Genomic DNA, 7891 nt, shown 5'->3' with positions numbered 1-7891 from the left:
TAGCAAAGACCAGCTACACTTCATTGTTGTTTTTCACTATATCCTGAGATGATAGAAGTTGGTTAATTTTATCATGGAGCTCATTTTCCACCTTATATTTGTGAAATAATTCACACCATGTGCTTTCAATACTCTCTGGGCTCCCAGGAGAGGCTTCAGTAACTGTAGTATGTTGGCAAATTGGAGAGCCTACTCCAGATACTTAAAACTTAATCATTATATATTTGTGGCTCTAGAACCTCTTCTGGTACCAAAATTTGTATTAATTATGGATCTCTAGAGTATCAGAACTTAAAGAATGAAAAAAGAAAAATAAATATGCACATATATAGACATATATACATATATATGGTATTTATTAGTATGACTTTACAGGCTATGGTCCATCTAGTCCAACTAGCTGTCTACTAATGCAAGATCCAAAAAAAAAAAAACAGTGATTGCATAGTCTACAAGGCTAAGAGTCTGCCCAGCATAGTGCTTACAGCTTAAAAATAAACCATAGCCTCTCTGTGTCTGTCATTGAGGAACTAGCTGGTTAAAGAAAACTACTGCTTTAATAATTTACTGTATTAATTAATATAGGACAGCTATAAATTCAACATATTTATGCCCAATAAACTTAATGTATCCACACCCTTGAAAAATCATGATTTATCATAGTTTTGCAAGGGGAATAATCCCCCAAAGAGATAACTCAACCTTAGAAGCACTGCGAGCAGATGGGAGACAAATGGAGCAGATGTAGCAAAGTAGAGCTGACTGCCTCTAACTGATCCTGTCACACCTGCCCAGGAGACAAGCTATTTCCCAATCTTTAGCTGCTGGATACCTGCTTTTTTTTTTAAGATTTATTTATTTATTATGTATACAATACTCTGTCTGCATGTACGCCTGCAGGCCAGAACGGGGCATCAAATCACATTATAGATGGTTGTGAGCCACCATATGGTTGCTGGGAATTGAACTCAGGACCTCTGGGAGAGCAGTCAGTTCCCTTAACTTCTGAGCCATCTCTCCAGCCCCTTAGCTGCTGGAAAGTGGGTAGGAACAGTTCCTTAGCAGTGGTGGTTCTTTCCTAAAACCTTGCACAGTTTGAAAGTCATGCCTCTAACTTGGGTGAGGCTCAGCTCTCACAGAACAGCAGTGATAAAGAAGCTCTGGAAAAGGTAAAATTTCTGTTATAAAGGAAGAAAATTGGACTTAAATTTTCATAGACAGATACAAATAGTTTTAAGGTTGATAAGTTTGAAAAAAATAGGCATATAAAGATGAAAGACACAATAACACAGACTTTTTGGAGTTTGTTAAATGCTCTTAAGTGATGCCACGATACAAAAAGGAGAGAGACAGAGACAGAGAGATCATGTTACTGATTGTGACTATTTTTACTTTAATAATCATTTTTGTGTTCTATACTTCTTCAAAGGAAAAGGCTTTAGAGAAAAAAATTACAAAAATTTATAGATTGGACTGAGGAAAATGCTAGGCTATCAGAGACAAAGCAAAGCAAAATTTAAAATATGAAATTTGGAAACAAACTTTACAAGAGAAATTAGAAAAGCTTATGACTAAGAATAATGATACTAAGATAGAACCAGAAGAAAAAGGGCCCAACTTGCAAGACCACTTTGTAACAAGACCATAGGGTGGTCTATATTTGTTTTTAAAAATAAAATGTTTTTCCCAGTCTTGATAAAGGAACTACCAGGAGATGAGGAAAATATACAAAGTTATCAGCTTTTTGATTAGCAACCGATAGATGCACAGGATTTAAAAGGGTTTAAGGAGGCAATAAACAGTTATGACTTACATTCACCATATGACAAACAGATACTTAATAACTGGGACACTTGCAAACCGAATCCAATAACACACCAAAGATGTCATTCACCATGACCAAGTAGGCTTCATCCCAGGCATGCAGAGGTGGTTTAATATACGGAAATCCATCAATGTAATTCATCATATAAACAAACTGAAAGAGAAAAACCGTATGATTATCTCCTTAGATACAGAAAAAGCATTTGACAAAATTCAACACCCATACATGTTTAAAGTTTTGGAGAGATTAGGAATACATGGCACATACCTAAACACAATAAAGGCTATATACAGCAAGCCAATAGCCAACATCATATTAAATGAAAAGATACTCAAGGAAATTCCACTAAAATCAGGGACTACAGAAGGCTGCCCACTCTCTCCATATCTCTTCAATATACTTTTGAAGTTCTAGCCAGAGCAATAAGACAACAAAAGGAGATCAGAGGGATCCAAATGGGAAAGGAGAAAATCAAATTATCCCTATTTGCAGATGATATGATAGTGTACATAAGTGACCCCCAAAATTCTACCAGAGAACTCCTACAGCTGATAAACACCTTCAGCAAAGTGGCTGGATACAAAATCAACTAAAAAAGTCAGTAGCCTTCCTGTATACAAATGACAGTCGTGCTGAGAAAGAAATTAGGGAAACTACACCCTTCATGATAGCCACAAGTAATATAAGTATCTAGGTGTAACTCTAGCCAAGCAAGTGAAAGACTTGTTTGAAAAAAAATCTTCAAATCTCTGAAGAAGGAGATTGAAGATTACATCAGAAGAAGGAAAGATTTCCCTTGCTCATGGATCAGGAGAATCATCATAGTAAAAATAAATAGCCATCTTACCAAAAGGAATTCACAGATTGAATGCAATCCCTATCAAAATACCTACACATTAAAAAAAACGATATTAGAAGATCAATCCTCAACTTCATATGTGTAGACTCAATTTTCTTAACCAAAATATTTTATTAACAACTTAGTGACCAAGCCTACGTCAATTATAACCTGATTAACCAAAACAGTAGGAAATGAGGATTAATGGACACAATAACAAAACCTTAAGGATATCAGTTCCGAGGAATGATTCTCCAGTCGGGAGCCACAGGATTTCTTCTACTTGAACCTGGGGTAACTAGACCCCAGAGCCTCAGCTGGAGCTCTGAAGCCTTCCCTTGGAGTGGTTTTCTCTAGGAGCGTCTTGAAAGGCAGTGATGAACAGCCAAATCTATCCCAAGTCTCCCTGTCCTTCTCATGTAGAGGTATGGTAAAAACAAACAAACAAACAAAAAACCCAAAAAAACAATCTTTTAATCAATCGTAATTATATGCCATGACCTAGGTAACAAGGAAGGCAAAGGAATTCCAGGTTGAAGTGAACCCATGGGTTGAATCACCTTGTTTATGGCCCTCAAATCCGTTATCATTCTCCACCCACCTGATTTCTTTCTTACCACAAACACAGGGGAATTCCAGGGACTGGAAGATTCTTCGATGTGTTGAGCCTCCAGCTGCTCTTTCACTAAACAGTGAAGCGCCTGCAACTTTTCTTTTGTTAAGGGCCACTCCTCCTGCCATACAGGTCTGTTTGAAATCCATTTTAAGGGCAGGGCTGTTGGTATTTCAGCAGTGGCCCCTCTTATAAATTTTGACACTCTAAACCTGATGAGTTCTGAGGCTGGTCAGTGGGCATAGCTTGTGGTCGCCCCTGATCACTTACATTAATCTCTTCCCTAGAAGCACATACCAATTCACCTATAGTTTCAACATTGTTTATTCTGTATTTGCAGGAATAGTAATTTGAGTACCCCATTGTTGTAAGAGATCTCTTCCCCATAGATTTATGGGAATGTCAGCCACATAGGGTTTCAACCTCCCTGTCTGACTTTCTGGTCCCACACACTCAAGCCACTGCACACTTTGTTTTATATGAGATATCTTACCAATTCCTACAATTTCTGTATAAACCTTTTGAAGTGGCCAATTTTGGTGCCAAGACTTCTGACTAATGACTGACACATTGGCTCCACTGTCGACCACGCCTTCTATTTTAACACCATTCAGGTGTATAATTAGCTTAGGTCTCTGATCATTAATTACTGTTTGCCAGAACACAGGTGTCCCGGTGCTTCCAAACGCACCAGTCCCTTCCACTGGAACGGCTTTGCCCTTAATGTAAGGAAACAATAGGAGTTGAGCAATTTTATCCCTGGTATTGATTTTCATCTCCTTTTTTACACATGCCATGATTTTTATTTCCTCCTTAGAATCTCCATCTATAATACTGGGATGCACAATAAAACCCTGAGAAGTCAGCCCACTTCTTCCCAGAACCATTCCTACTGTGCCTGAAGGCAAAGGACCAAATGCACCAGTATTTAATTTGTAACATTCTACCTGGGGAGATAGGGTAAGAGACATATTTGAATAGCATGCATTAGACCAGTAATACTCAGTTCCCGTTTTCCTGCGGGTTTGTCACTTCTGGACTGGCCAAAGGAATTCGGCTGGCATTGTTTACGGGGGCCAGAGCTGATGGCCCACTCCTGTCGTTTCCTGTAGGCAAGATATTGCCTTGCACATCTCTCTTAGACTGACAATCCAATGTTTTCCTTTTTCACAGCGACTACAGTACCCTGGAAGTCTTGGTACCTCATTATTGCACTTTCTATCTCTACAGTTTCTTTGCACATAACCAATTTTACCACACTTAAAACACTGAGTATTATGATATTTGGGCTCTCGGGCTAAAGCTTGTCCCACATTATTATTTTGATATTCCTGAGAGTTAATATCAATGGTCTCTTTTACCCAGTAATCTAATAGAGCGCCTCTTTCCTTTAATGGTCTAAGTACCCTCTTACATTCAATATTCGCGTTCTCATAAGCCATGATAAGTTTTAACGCCTGTTTGTTGTCAGAATCTGGCAACACCCTATCCATAGCAGATCCTAATCTCTGTAAAACTTCTGTAAAGGGTTCCAGAGGTCCTTGGAACACTTTAGTAAAGGGAATAGTTGTTTTCCCAGGTTCCTCTACTAGCTCCCAAGCTCTCAAGGCTGCCTTATGACATTGTTCAATCACTCTATCTTCAACTTGAATTTGTTCTCTTAAGTTAGTATATTGTTCTTCACTAAGCAATTGATCTCTATTAATATTTATTCCTTGGGTCCTATTTTCTTGTTCTATTCTTACAACCTCTGTTCGCCACCATGATAACCACTGTAACTGTTGTGCTGCTTTCCATACCACTGAAACTAAATTTTTCCAATCTTGGGGCAGAAATCTATTCTGAGTGGCCCAGCTGTTTAACATTTGTTTAACGAAGGCAGAGGGCGTACCATATCTGATGATGGATTCCTTAAAATGTTTTAAATCCATCATGTCTACAGGATGCCAGGCCATTTTGTCATAACCTTCAGCACCATTTTGCACTGGCACATGTCTTACAGTGACTGGAAAAGCTGAAGGTGTCTGGGCAACTCTGGAGGTGTCCTCCACCAGGACATTTTCCTCCAAAGACCTTTTGGTCTGTTTGCCTTTCTTTTCCACTGATTTCTGACCTTCTTCACCCTTTTTAACCAACGGTGCCTTCTGCTTTTCCAGCCCTACCAGTTTTTTCTGCATTTTGCCCATTTGTTCAGTCAAGTCAGTAATTCTTTCCAACAGAATAGAGCTTATTGACTCTTCCGGTTTTTGCATCTTATCAATCTTTCTTCCAAACCTTTTAAATATATTAAACAGTAAAAAAAGACCAAGAAAAACAAAAAATCCCATCTGGGTATAAGGCAGGAAAGGACTTTGTAACAGCAGCTATGATTTTGCCGACACCCTGAAAAAGCATTACTATCTCTTGAAAACCATTATCTTCCTCCACTACATTAGAAGTTAAGTTACCCATGATGTCCAAAGCACTTTGGACGCCACTTGTAGACTCAATTTTCTTAACCATAATATTTTATTAACAACTTAATGACAGAGCCTATGTCAATTATAACCCAATTAACCAAAACAGTAGGAAATGAGGATTAATGGACACAATAACAAAACCTTAAGGATATCAGTTGCGAGGAACGATTCTCCGGTCGGGAGCCACAGGATTTCTTCCACTTAAACCTGGGGTGACTAGACCCCAGAACCTCAGCAGGAGCTGGAGCTCTGAAGCCTTACCTCGAGTGGTTTTCTCTAGGAGCGTCTTGAAGGGCAGTGATGAACAGCCAAATCTATCCCAAGTCTCCTATTCCCCCCGCCGCCAGTTCTGGGCTCATTTATATATCTCCTCCCAGAGTCTGTTCACAGGATCTTTTCAGCTGGCAGCAATGAAACTCCTGCACGAGGTGGTTGCTCTTCTAGTGGATTAACATGACCTGTTCTCTCAAGAGACCATTCCGATCCCACACTTGGGATCCTAAAGAACAGGCTTCTCTCCTTCACATATGGAAAGAAAAAAAAAAACAGAATAGCTAAAAAAAAATCCTACACAATAAAAGATCCTCTGGAGGAATCTCTATACCTGATCTCAAGCTGGACTATAGAGCAACAGCAATTAAAACAACAGCATGGTACTGGCACAGCAATAGGCTGGTTGATCAATGGAATCAAATTGAAGACCCAGAAATAAATCCACACTCCTATGAACACTTGACTTTTGACAAAGAAGCCAAATCTATTCAATGGAAAAAGGATAGCATCTTCAACAAATGTAGAAAAATGCAAGTAGATCCATCTTTATCACCATACAGAGACCTCAACATAAAAGCAGAGACACTAAATCTTTTAGGAAAAAAAGTGGGAAAGAGCCTTGAACTCACTGCCATAGGAGACAACTTCCTGAACAGAACACCAGCAGCTCAGGCTCTAAGATCAATGATTAATAAATGGGACCTCACGAGACTGAAAAGCTTCTGTAAGGCAAAGGGCATTGTCAATAGGACAAAATGGCAGCCCAAGAGAAGATCTTCACCAACCTTACGTCCAACAGAGGGCTAATATCCAAAATATATAATGAAATCAAGAAATTAGACACCAACAAACCAAATAACCCACTTAAAAAGTAAGGTACAGAGCTAAACAGGAAATTCTCAACAGAGGAATCTCTTACGGCCCAGAAGCGCTTAAAGAACAATTTGGAAACCCGGAAAAAGGTAGGAGTTAAGTTGCATGATCATTATGATGGTTTTGGACCTGAGAATGTTCCTGTACATACTTTTAGTTTGTGGGCTTTAGTTAGAGATAGTTTAGAACACAGGCATGAGAGAGAACATTTACAAACTGAGATTTCCCTAGCCTCAATGCTAGGGAAAAGGGAAACTATGCCTTCTTCTGTTCTGCTGCCTGAGCCTATGTATTCAGAGCATGCCAAAGAAATGCTGCTCTCTGTGGATCCTGAGCATTCTCTGGATCCTGAAGATGGATTAGTGGCCTCTTCCTACTGAGAAGTATTCAGGCCACAGGGCAGTTAGTACAGAAACAGCTTGATAGTGGTCACATAGCTCCTTCTAATTCTCCCTGGAATCTGTTAGGTTGGCCGCATATTGTCAAAGACTTGAGACTGTGTCATTTCGTCCTACCCATCTGATTGTTTTATGGTCATCATGTGAAATTTTGTCTCTATGTGTGCAAATTGGTTTAATTGTTTAAATGTTGTTTTATATTTTATATTCTGAGGGAAAGGCCAAACTTCACCTGCTGGCCATAAGTTCTAACTCATTTCAAAGATTCTCAGAAAAAGAGACAACAAAAACTGATAAACTAGTTCTGTCCTTGGAGTCAGACACTTGGAGTTGGGAGTCCGCTGCATAGATCAAACTGGCAACAAGCCCAGGACTGCTTCAACTCCTAATGATGTGCTCTGAGCTCTGGCAAGCCCAAAAGCCTCAACACGGTGAGTATAGGATCACTACTCACAATGGGGGGGAAGAGGTGGCTGAGTGATGGGAGCTAATGTGGTGAGTCTTTCTGGGGTGCTTAAGCAGGGACCAGGTGAAGCCACCACCGAAAAGCTGCCTTGGCTGCACTGATAAGCTGCCTTGGTGCAGCTCTGCTGCTCTGGTGCTCCCTTAAGC

This window comes from Acomys minous, assembly GCF_964271855.1.
Source record: "Acomys minous genome assembly, chromosome: 7".
In the NCBI taxonomy this organism is placed as follows: Eukaryota; Metazoa; Chordata; class Mammalia; order Rodentia; family Muridae; genus Acomys; species Acomys minous.
The sequence above is the reverse complement of the archived record's forward strand: the minus strand, read 5'-3'. Positions refer to the sequence as shown.